This window comes from Rattus norvegicus, chromosome 13, assembly GCF_021556685.1.
Source record: "Rattus norvegicus strain SHRSP/BbbUtx chromosome 13, alternate assembly SHRSP_T2T, whole genome shotgun sequence".
Taxonomy (NCBI): domain Eukaryota; kingdom Metazoa; phylum Chordata; class Mammalia; order Rodentia; family Muridae; genus Rattus; species Rattus norvegicus.
In genome coordinates, this window is record NC_141546.1 from 10940059 (window position 1) to 10954152 (window position 14094).

Genomic DNA, 14094 nt, shown 5'->3' on the forward strand with positions numbered 1-14094 from the left:
TTCCATTCGTGATAATTTTTATATATCCCGAACAGTCCCATTATTACTACTGTGGCCTATTGGGAACTAACCGAATTCACAGTGTTACTCAGATTCGGCTTAGGAAATTTTGATAAATCTTTAAAAGTACACATATTACAAGAGCGTGCTACTGGGAAATAACTGAATTCACAAACAAACAGTGTTTCAGTTCGTTAAAACTTTGCTCTATCTTGAATATCAAGTTTATTACATGCGAATTTTATTGGGAAGCTACTGAATTCACATGATACTTAGATTCCGTTCCCTAAATTGGTGCTATATATTGAAAAGCAGACTCATACAAGCATGTCTCATTGGGAACTCACTGAATTCGCCTAGAAATTTTGATTCCATTCGTGAAAATTTTTTTATATCCCGAACAGTCCACGTATTACTACTGCGGCCTACTGGGAACTAACCGAATTCACCATGTTACTCAGATTTGGCTTAGAAAATTTTGATAAATCTTTAAAAGTACAAACATTACAAGAGCCTGCTCCTGGGAACGAACTTAATTCACAAAGAAACAATGTTTCATTTCTTTAAAACGTTGCTCTATCTTGAATAACAAGCTTATAACATGCGAATCCTATTGGGAACCTACTGAATTCACAATGATGCTTAGATTTCGTCCTTAAAATGTTGCTCTAAATTGAAAAGCACACTCATAAAAGCATGTCCCATTGGGAACTCAATGAATTCGCCTAAAAATTTTGATTCCATTCGTGAAAATTTTTCTATGTCCCGAACAGTCCACTTATTACTACTGCGGCCTATTGGGAACTATCAGAATTCACCATATTACTCAGATTCGGCTCAAGAAATTTTGATTAATCTTTAAAAGTACACACATTACAAGTGCCTGCTCCTGGGAACTAACTGAATTCACAAAGACAAAGTGTTTCAGTTCGTTAAAACGTTGCTCTTATTGAATAACAATCTTATTACATGCGAATCCTATTGAGAACATACTGAGGTCACCATGATACTTAGATTCCGTTCCTTAAAATGTTGCTCTATATTGAAAAGCACACTCATACAAGCATGTCCCATTGGGATATCACTGTATTCGCCTAGAAATTTTGATTCCATCTGTGAAAATTTTTCTATATCCCGCAAAGTCCCATTATTACTACTGCGGCCTATTGGGAACTAACCGAAATTACCATGTTACTTAGATTCGGCTCAGGAAATTTTGATAAATCTTTAAAAGTACAGATATTACAAGATCCTGCTCCTGGGAACTAACTGAATTCACAAAGAAACAGTTATTCAGTTCCTAAAAACGTTGCTCTATCTTGAATAACAAGTTTATTACATGGGAATCCTATTGGGAAGCTACTGAATTCACATGATACTTAGATTCCGTTCCCTAAATAGTTGCTATATATTGTAAAGCACACTCATAAAAGCATGCCTCATTGGGAACTCACTGAATTCGCCTAGAAATGTTGATTCCATTCGTGAAAATTTTTCTATATCGCGAACAGTCCGCGTATTACTACTACGGCCTATTGGAACTAACCGAAATCACCACGTTACTCAGAATCTGCTCAGGAAATTTTGATAAATCTTTAAAAGTACACATATTAGAAGAGCCTGCTCCTGGGAACTAACTGAATTCACACAGAAACAGTGTTTCAGTTCGTGAAAACGTTGCTCTATATTGAACAAAAAGTTTATTACATGCGAACACTATTGTGAAGCTACTGAATTCACATGATACTTAGATTCCGTTCCCTAAATTGTTGCTATATATATTGAAAAGCACACTCATACAAGCATGTCCCATTGGGAACTCATTGAATTCGCCTTGGAATATTGATTCCATTCGTGAAAATTGTCTATATTCCAAACAGTCCACTTATTACTACTGTGTCCTATTGGGAACTAACCGAAGTCACCAAGTTACTCTGATTGCTCAGGAAATTTTGATAAATCTTTAAAAGTACACATATTACAAGTGCGTGCTACTGGGAACTAACTGAGTTCACAAAGAAACAGTGTTTCAGTTCGTTAAAACATTGCTCTTTCTTGAATAACAAGCTTATTACATGCTATTCCTATTGGGAACCTACTGAATTCAGAATGATACTTAGATTCCGTTCCTTAAACTGTCGCTCTATATTGAAAAGCACACTCATACAAGCCTGTCTCATGGGGAACCCATTGAATGCGCCTAAAAATTTTGATTCCATCGTGAATTTTTTTTATACCCCGAACAGTCCACGTATTACTAGTACGGCCTAATGAGAACTAACCGAATTCACCATGTTACTCATATTCGGCTCAGGAAATTTTGGTCAATCTTTAAAATTACACTTATTACAAGAGCCTGCTACTGAGAACTAACTGAATTCACAAAGAATCAGTGTTTCAGTTCGTTAAAACGTTGCTCTATTTTGAATAATAAGCTTATTAAATGCGAATACTGAATTACTGAATTCACCATGATGCTTAGATTCCGTTCTTTAAAATTTTGCTCTATATTGAAAAGCACACTCATACAAGCATGTCCCATTGGGAACTCAATGAATTCGCCTAGAAATTTTGATTCCATTCGTGCAAACTGTTCTTATCCCGAACTGTCCACTCATTACTACTGCGGCCTACTGGGAACTAACCGCATTCACCATGTTACTCGGATTCGGCTCAGGAAATTTTGATAAATCTTTAAAAGTACACATAATACAAGAGCCTGCTACTAGGAAATAACTGAATTCACAAAGAAACAGTGTTAAAGTTCGTTAAAACGTTGCTCAGTCTTGAATATCAAGCTCAATACATGCAAATCCTATTGGGAACCTACTGAATTCACCATGATACTTAGATCCCGTTCCATTAAATGTTGCTCTATATTGAAAAGCACACTCAAACAAGCATGTCCAAAGGGAACTCACTGAATGCACCTGGAAATTTTGATTCCATTCGTGAAAATTTTTCTATATCCCGAAGAGTACACTTATTACTACTGCGGCCTATTGGGAACTAACCGAATTCACTATGTTACTCAGATTCGGCTCAGGGAATTTTGATAAATCTTTAAAAGTACACATATTACAAGAGCGTGCTACTGGGAACTAACTGAATTCACAAAGAAACAATGTTTCAGTTCGTTAAAACATTGCTCTGTCTTGAATAACAAGCTTATTACGTGCGAATCCTATTGGGAACCTACTGAATTCACCATGATACTTAGATTCCGTCTTTAAAATGTTGCTCTATATTGAAAAGCACACTCATACAGGCATGTCCCATTGGGAACTCACTGAATTTCCTAGAAATTTTGATTCCATTGGTGAAAATTTTTCTAAATCCCGCACAGTCCCATTATTACTACTGCGGCCTATTGGGAACTAACCGAAATTACCATGTTACTTAGATTCGGCTCAGGAAATTTTGATAAATCTTTAAAAGTACAGATATTACAAGATCCTGCTCCTGGGAACTAACTCAATTCACAAAGAAACAGTTTTTCAGTTCCTAAAAACTTTGCTCTATCTTGAATAACAAGCTTATTACGTGCGAATCCTATTGGGAACCTACTGAATTCTCCATGATACTTAGATTCCGTCTTTAAAATGTTGCTCTATATTGAAAAGCACACTCATACAAGCATGTCCCATTGGGAACTCACTGAATTTCCTAGAAATTTTGATTCCATTGGTGAAAATTTTTCTATATACCGAACAGTCCACTTATTACTACTGCGGCCAATTGTGAACTAACCGAATTCACCATGTTACTCAGACTCGGCTCAGGAAATTTTGATAAATCTTTAAAAGTACACATATTACAAGAGCGTGCTACTGGGAACTAACTGAATTCACAAAGAAACAATGTTTCAGTTCGTTAAAACATTGCTCTGTCTTGAATAACAAGCTTATTACGTGCGAATCCTATTGGGATCCTACTGAATTCACCATGATACTTAGATTCCGTCTTTAAAATGTTGCTCTATATTGAAAAGCACACTCATACAAGCATGTCCCATTGGGAACTCACTGAATTTCCTAGAAATTTTGATTCCATTGGTGAAAATTTTTCTATATACCGAACAGTCCACTTATTACTACTGCGGCCAATTGTGAACTAACCGAATTCACCATGTTACTCAGACTCGGCTCAGGAAATTTTGATAAATCTTTAAAAGTACACATATTACAAGAGCGTGCTACTGGGAACTAACTGAATTCACAAAGAAACAATGTTTCAGTTCGTTAAAACATTGCTCTGTCTTGAATAACAAGCTTATTACGTGCGAATCCTATTGGGATCCTACTGAATTCACCATGATACTTAGATTCCGTCTTTAAAATGTTGCTCTATATTGAAAAGCACACTCATACAAGCATGTCCCATTGGGAACTCACTGAATTTCTTAGAAATTTTGATTCCATTGGTGAAAATTTTTCTATATACCGAACAGTCCCATTATTACTACTGCGGCCCTTTGGGAACTAACCGAAATCACCATGTTACTTAGATTCGGCTCAGGAAATTTTGATAAATCTTTAAAAGTACAGATATTACAAGATCTTGCTCCTGGGAACTAACTGATTTCACAAAGAAACAGTTTTTCAGTTCCTAAAAACGTTGCTCTATCTTGAATAACAAGTTTATTACATGGGAATCCTATTGGGAAGCTACTGAATTCACATGATACTTAGATTCCGTTCCCTAAATAGTTGCTATATATTGTAAAGCACACTCATAAAAGCATGCCTCATTGGGAACTCACTGAATTCGCCTAGAAATGTTGATTCCATTCGTGAAAATTTTTCTATATCGCGAACAGTCCGCGTATTACAACTACGGCCTATTGGAACTAACCGAAATCACCACGTTACTCAGAATCTGCTCAGGAAATTTTGATAAATCTTTAAAAGTACACATATTAGAAGAGCCTGCTCCTGGGAACTAACTGAATTCACACAGAAACAGTGTTTCAGTTCTTGAAAACGTTGCTCTATATTGAACAAAATGTTTATTACATGCGAACACTATTGTGAAGCTACTGAATTCACATGATACTTAGATTCCGTTCCCTAAATTGTTGCTATATATATTGAAAAGCACACTCATACAAGCATGTCCCATTGGGAACTCATTGAATTCGCCTTGGAATATTGATTCCATTCGTGAAAATTGTCTATATTCCAAACAGTCCACTTATTACTACTGTGTCCTATTGGGAACTAACCGAAATCACCAAGTTACTCTGATTGCTCAGGAAATTTTGATAAATCTTTAAAAGTACACATATTACAAGTGCGTGCTACTGGGAACTAACTGAGTTCACAACGAAACAGTGTTTCAGTTCGTTAAAACATTGCTCTTTCTTGAATAACAAGCTTATTACATGCTATTCCTATTGGGAACCTACTGAATTCAGAATGATACTTAGATTCCGTTCCTTAAACTGTCGCTCTATATTGAAAAGCACACTCATACAAGCCTGTCTCATGGGGAACCCATTGAATGCGCCTAAAAGTTTTGATTCCATCGGGAAAATTTTTTTATATCCCGAACAGTCGACGTATTGCTAGTACGGCCTAATGAGAACTAACCGAATTCACCATGTTACTCAGATTCGGCTCAGGAAATTTTGGTCAATCTTTAAAATTACACATATTACAAGAGCCTGCTACTGAGAACTAACTGAATTCACAAAGAATCAGTGTTTCAGTTCGTTAAAACGTTGCTCTATTTTGAATAATAAGCTTATTAAATGCGAATACTGAATTACTGAATTCACCATGATGCTTAGATTCCGTTCTTTAAAATTTTGCTCTATATTGAAAAGCACACTCATACAAGCATGTCCCATTGGGAACACAATGAATTCGCCTAGAAATTTTGATTCCATTCGTGCAAACTGTTCTTATCCCGAACTGTCCACTTATTACTACTGCGGCCTACTGGGAACTAACCGCATTCACCATGTTACTCAGATTCGGCTCAGGAAATTTTGATAAATCTTTAAAAGTACACACAATACAAGAGCCTGCTACTTGGAAATAACTGAATTCACAAAGAATCAGTGTTTCAGTTCGCTAAAACGTTGCTCTGTCTTGAATATCAAGCTCATTACATGCAAATCCTATTGGGAACCTACTGAATTCACCATGATACTTAGATCCCGTTCCATTAAATGTTGCTCTATATTGAAAAGCACACTCAAACAAGCATGTCCAAAGGGAACTCACTGAATTCGCCTGGAAATTTTGATTCCATTCGTGAAAATTTTTCTATATCCCTAAGAGTACACTTATTACTACTGCGGCCTATTGGGAACTAACCGAATTCACCATGTTACTCAGATTCGGCTCAGGAAATTTTGATAAATCTTTAAAAGTACACATATTACAAGAGCGTGCTACTGGGAACTAACTGAATTCACAAAGAAACAATGTTTCAGTTCGTTAAAACATTGCTCTATCTTGAATAACAAGCTTATTACGTGCGAATCCTATTGGGAACCTACTGAATTCACCATGATACTTAGATTCCGTCTTTAAAATGTTGCTCTATATTGAAAAGCACACTCATACAAGCTTGTCCCATTGGGAACTCACTGAATTTCCTAGAAATTTTGATTCCATTGGTGAAAATTTTTCTATATACCGAACAGTCCACTTATTACTACTGCGGCCAATTGTGAACTAACCGAATTCACCATGTTACTCAGATTCGGCTCAGGAAATTTTGATAAATCTTTAAAAGTACACATATTACAAGAGCGTGCTACTGGGAACTAACTGAATTCACAAAGAAACAATGTTTCAGTTCGTTAAAACATTGCTCTGTCTTGAATAACAAGCTTAATACTTGCGAATCCTATTGGGAACCTACTGAATTCACCATGATACTTAGATTCCGTCTTTAAAATGTTGCTCTATATTGAAAAGCACACTCATACAAGTATGTCCCATTGGGAACTCACTGAATTTCCTAGAAATTTTGATTCCATTGGTGAAAATTTTTCTATATACCGAACAGTCCACTTATTACTACTGCGGCCAATTGTGAACTAACCGAATTCACCATGTTACTCAGATTCGGCTCAGGAAATTTTGATAAATCTTTAAAAGTACACATATTACAAGAGCGTGCTACTGGGAACTAACTGAATTCACAAAGAAACAATGTTTCAGTTCGTTAAAACATTGCTCTGTCTTGAATAACAAGCTTAATACTTGCGAATCCTATTGGGAACCTACTGAATTCACCATGATACTTAGATTCCGTCTTTAAAATGTTGCTCTATATTGAAAAGCACACTCATACAAGTATGTCCCATTGGGAACTCACTGAATTTCTTAGAAATTTTGATTCCATTGGTGAAAATTTTTCTATATACCGAACAGTCCCATTATTACTACTGCGGCCCTTTGGGAACTAACCGAAATCACCATGTTACTTAGATTCGGCTCAGGAAATTTTGATAAATCTTTAAAAGTACAGATATTACAAGATCTTGCTCCTGGGAACTAACTGATTTCACAAAGAAACAGTTTTTCAGTTCCTAAAAACGTTGCTCTATCTTGAATAACAAGTTTATTACATGGGAATCCTATTTGGAAGCTACTGAATTCACATGATACTTAGATTCCGTTCCCTAAATAGTTGCTATATATTGTAAAGCACACTCATAAAAGCATGCCTCATTGGGAACTCACTGAATTCGCCTAGAAATGTTGATTCCATTCGTGAAAATTTTTCTATATCGCGAACAGTCCGCGTATTACTACTACGGCCTATTGGAACTAACCGAAATCACCACGTTACTCAGAATCTGCTCAGGAAATTTTGATAAATCTTTAAAAGTACACATATTAGAAGAGCCTGCTCCTGGGAACTAACTGAATTCACACAGAAACAGTGTTTCAGTTCTTGAAAACGTTGCTCTATATTGAACAAAATGTTTATTACATGCGAACACTATTGTGAAGCTACTGAATTCACATGATACTTAGATTCCGTTCCCTAAATTGTTGCTATATATATTGAAAAGCACACTCATACAAGCATGTCCCATTGGGAACTCATTGAATTCGCCTTGGAATATTGATTCCATTCGTGAAAATTGTCTATATTCCAAACAGTCCACTTATTACTACTGTGTCCTATTGGGAACTAACCGAAGTCACCCAGTTACTCTGATTGCTCAGGAAATTTTGATAAATCTTTAAAAGTACACATATTACAAGTGCGTGCTACTGGGAACTAACTGAGTTCACAAAGAAACAGTGTTTCAGTTCGTTAAAACATTGCTCTTTCTTGAATAACAAGCTTATTACATGCTATTCCTATTGGGAACCTACTGAATTCAGAATGATACTTAGATTCCGTTCTTTAAACTGTCGCTCTATATTGAAATGCACACTCATACAAGCCTGTCTCATGGGGAACCCATTGAATGCGCCTAAAAGTTTTGATTCCATCGTGAAAATTTTTTTATATCCCGAACAGTCCACGTATTACTAGTACGGCCTAATGAGAACTAACCGAATTCACCATGTTACTCAGATTCGGCTCAGGAAATTTTGGTCAATCTTTAAAATTACACATATTACAAGAGCCTGCTACTGAGAATTAACTGAATTCACAAAGAATCAGTGTTTCAGTTCGTTAAAACGTTGCTCTGTCTTGAATATCAAGCTCATTACATGCAAATCCTATTGGGAACCTACTGAATTCACCATGATACTTAGATCCCGTTCCATTAAATGTTGCTCTATATTGAAAAGCACACTCAAACAAGCATGTCCAAAGGGAACTCACTGAATTCGCCTGGAAATTTTGATTCCATTCGTGAAAATTTTTCTATATCCCTAAGAGTACACTTATTACTACTGCGGCCTATTGGGAACTAACCGAATTCACCATGTTACTCAGATTCGGCTAGGAAATTTTGATAAATCTTTAAAAGTACACATATTACAAGAGCGTGCTACTGGGAACTAACTGAATTCACAAAGAAACAATGTTTCAGTTCGTTAAAACATTGCTCTATCTTGAATAACAAGCTTATTACGTGCGAATCCTATTGGGAACCTACTGAATTCACCATGATACTTAGATTCCGTCTTTAAAATGTTGCTCTATATTGAAAAGCACACTCATACAAGCATGTCCCATTGGGAACTCACTGAATTTCCTAGAAATTTTGATTCCATTGGTGAAAATTTTTCTATATACCGAACAGTCCACTTATTACTACTGCGGCCAATTGTGAACTAACCGAATTCACCATGTTACTCAGATTCGGCTCAGGAAATTTTGATAAATCTTTAAAAGTACACATATTACAAGAGCGTGCTACTGGGAACTAACTGAATTCACAAAGAAACAATGTTTCAGTTCGTTAAAACATTGCTCTGTCTTGAATAACAAGCTTAATACTTGCGAATCCTATTGGGAACCTACTGAATTCACCATGATACTTAGATGCCGTCTTTAAAATGTTGCTCTATATTGAAAAGCACACTCATACAAGTATGTCCCATTGGGAACTCACTGAATTTCCTAGAAATTTTGATTCCATTGGTGAAAATTTTTCTATATACCGAACAGTCCACTTATTACTACTGCGGCCTATTGGGAACTAACCGAATTCACCATGTTACTCAGATTCGGCTCAGGAAATTTTGGCCAATCTTTAAAATTACACATATTACAAGAGCCTGCTACTGAGAACTAACTGAATTCACAAAGAATCAGTGTTTCAGTTCGTTAAAACGTTGCTCTGTCTTGAATATCAAGCTCATTACATGCAAATCCTATTGGGAACCTACTCAATTCACCATGATACTTAGATCCCGTTCCATTAAATGTTGCTCTATATTGAAAAGCACACTCATACAAGCATGTCCCATTGGGAACTCACTGAATTCGCCTAGAAATTTGGATTCCTGTTGTGAAAATTTTTCTATATCCCGAACAGTCCACTTATTATTACAGCGGCCTATTGGGAACTAACCGAATTCACCATGTTACTCAGATTCGGCTCAGGAAACTTTGATAAATCTTTAAAAGTACACATATTACAAGATCCTGCTCCTGGGAACTAACTGAATTCACAAAGAAACAGTGTTTCAGTTCGTTAAAACGTGCTCTATCTTGAATAACAAGCTTATTACATGCGAATCCTATTAGGAACCTACTGAATTTCCCATGATACTTAGATTCTGTCCTTTAAATGTTGCTCTATATTGAAAAGCACACTCCAACAAGCATGTCCCAATGGAACTTACTGAATATGCCTAGAAGTTTTGATTCCATTCGTGAAAATTTTTCTATAACCCGAACTGTCCACTTATTACTACTGCGGCCTATTGGGAACTAACCAAGTTCACCATATTCCTCAAATTCGGCTCAGGAAATTTTGATAAATCTTTAAAAGTACACACTTTACAAGAGCCTGCTACTGGGAACTAACTGTATTCACAAAGAAAGAGTGTTTCAGTTCGTTAGAATGTTGCTCTATCTTGAATAACATGCTTATTACATGCGATCCTATTGGAAACCTACTGAATTCACCATCATACTTAGATTCAGTTCCTTATAATGTTGCTCTATATTGAAAACAGCACTCAAACAAGCATGTGACATTGGGAACTCACTGAATTCGCCTAGAAAATTTGATTCCATTCCTGAAAATTTTTCTATATCCCGACCAGTCCACTTATTACTATTGCGGCATAATGGGAACTAACCGAATTCAACACGTTACTCAGATTCGGCTAAGGAAATTTTTATAAATCTTTAAAAGTACACATATTACAAGAGCCTGCTACTGGGAACTAACTGATTCACAAAGAAACAGTGTTTCAGTTCGTTAAAACGTTGCTCTCTTGAACAACAAGTTTATTACATGCGAATCCTATATGGAAGCTAATGAATTCACATGATACTTAGATTCCGATCACTAAATGGTTGCTATATATTGAAAAGCACACTCACACAAGCATGTCTCATTGGGAACACTCTGAATTCGGCTAGAAATATTGATTCCATTCGTGAAAATTTTTCTATATCCCAAATAGTCCATGTATTACTACTACCGCCTATTGGGAACTAACCGAATTCACCATGTTACTCAGATTCGGCTCAGGAAATTTTGGTCAATCTTTAATATTACACATATTACAAGAGCCCTCTACTGGGAACTAACCGAATTCACAAAGAAACAGTGTTTCAGTTCGTTAAAACGTTGCTCTATCTTGAATAACAAGCTTATTACATGCGAATCCTATTGGGAACCTACTGAATTCACCATGATGCTTAGATTTCGTCCTTAAAATGTTGCTCTTTATTGAAAAGCACACTCATAAAAGCATGTCCCATTGGGAACTCACTGAATTCGCCTAAAAATTTTGATTTCATTCGTGAAAAATTTTCTATATCCCGAACAGTCCACTTATTACTACTGCGGCCTATTGGGAACTATCAGAATTCACCATATTACTCAGATTCGGCTCAAGAAATTTTGATTAATCTTTAAAAGTACACACATTACAAGTGCCTGCTCCTGGTAACTAACTGAATTCACAAAGAGACAGTGTTTCAGTTCGTTAAAACGTTGCTCTATCTTGAATAACAAGCTTATTACATGCGAATCCTATTGGAAACCTACTGAATTTCCCATGATACTTATATTCCGTCCTTTAAATGTTGCTTTATATTGAAAAGCACACTCCAACAAGCATGTCCCAAGGGAACTTACTGAATATGCCTAGATGTTTTGATTCCATTCGTGAAAATTTGTCTATAACCTGAACTGTCCACTCATTACTACTGCGGCCTATTGGGAACTAACCGAAATCACTATGTTACTCAGATTCGGCTCAGGAAATTTTGGTCAATCTTTAAAATTACACATGTTACAAGAGCCTGCTACTGCGAACTAACTGAATTCACAAAGAAACAGTGTTTCAGTTCGTTAAAACATTGCTCTATCTTGAATAACAAGCTTATTACATGCGAATCCTATTGGGAACCTACGGAATTCACCATGATGCTTAGATTCCGTTCTCTAAATGTTGCTCTATATTGAAAAGCACACTCATACAAGCATGTCCCATTGGGAACTCACTGATTTCGCCTAGAAATTTTGATTCCATTCGTGAAAATTTTCTTATCCCGAACTGTCCCCATATTACTACTGCGGCCTACTGGAAACTAACCGAATTCACCATGTTACTCAGATTTGGCTTAGGAAATTTTGATAAATCTTTAAAAGTACACAAATTACAAGAGCGTGCTACTGGGAACTAACTGAATTCACGAAGAAACAGTGTTTCAGTTCGTTAAAACATTGCTCTATCTTGAATAACAAGTTTATTACATGCGAATCCTATTGGGAACCTACTGAATTCACCATGATACTTAGATTTCGTCCTTAAAATGTTGCTCTATATTGAAAAGCACACTCATACAAGCATGTCCCATTGGGAACTCACTGAATTCGCCTAGAAATTTTGATTCCATTCGTGAAAATTTTTCTATATCCCATAGAGTCCACTTATTACTACTGCGGCCTATTGGCAACTAACCGAATTCACTATATTACTCAGATTCCGTTCAGGATATTTTGATAAATCTTTAAAAGTACACACATTACAAGTGCCTGCTCCTGGGAACTAACTGAATTCACGAAGAAACAGTTTTTAAGTTCGTTAAAACGTTGCTCTGTCTTGAATAACACTCTTATTACATGCGAATCCTATTGAGAACATACTGAATTCACCATGATACTTGATTCCGTTCCTTAAAATGTTGCTCTATATTGAAAAGCACACTCATACAAGCATGTCCCATTGGGAACTCACTGAATTAGCCTAGAAATTTTCATTCCACTCGTGAAAATTTTTATATCACGAACAGTCCCATTATTACTACTGCGTCCTTTTGGGAACTAACTGAATTCACCAAGTTATTGAGATTCTGGTCACCAAATTTTGATAAATCTTTAAAAGTACCCATATTACAAGAGCCTGCTACTGTGATCCAACTGAATTCAGAAAGAAAGAGTGTTTCAGTTCGTTAAAACGTTGCTCTATCTTCAATAACAAGCTTATTTTTTGCGAATCCTATTGGGAACCTACTGAATTCACCATGATGCTTAGATTCCGTTCTTTAAAATTTTGCTCTATATTGAAAAGCACACTCATACAAGCATGGCCGATTGGGAACTCACAGAATTCGCCTAGAAATTTTGATTCCATTTGTGAAAATTTTTCTATATCCCAAACAGTCCACTTATTATAACTGCGGCCTATTGGGAACAAAACGAATTCACCATGATACTCAGATTCGGCTTAGGAAATTTTGATAAATCTTTAAAAGTACACACATGACAAGCGCCTGCTCCTGGGAACTATCTGAATTCACAAAGAAACAGTGTTTCAGTTCATTAAAACGTTGCTCTATCTTGAATAAAAATCTTATTACATGCGAATCCTATTGAGAACATACTGAATTCACCATGATACTTAGATTCTGTTCCTTAAAATGTTGCTCTATATTGAAATGCACACTCATACGAGCATGTCCCATTTGGGAACTCACTGAATTCGCCTAGAAATGCTGATTCCATTCGTGAAATTTTTTCTATATCCCGAACAGTCCCATTATTACTACTTCGTCTATTGGGAAGTAACCCAAATCACCATGTAACTCAGATTCGGCTCAGGAAATTTTGATAAATCTTTAAAATTACACATATTACAAGAGCCTGCTACTGGGAACTAACTGAATTCACCAAGAAACAATGTTTCACTTCGTTAAAACGTTGCTCTATCTTGATTAACATTTTTAATACATGCGAATCCTATTGGGAACCTACTGAATTCACCTTGATACTTAGATTCCGTCCTTAAAATGTTGCTCTATATTGAAAAGCACACTCATACAAGCATGTCCCATTGGGAACTCACTGAATTCCACTAGAAATTTTGATTCCATTCGTGATAATTTTTATATATCCCGAACAGTCCCATTATTACTACTGTGGCCTATTGGGAACTAACCGAATTCACAGTGTTACTCAGATTCGGCTTAGGAAAT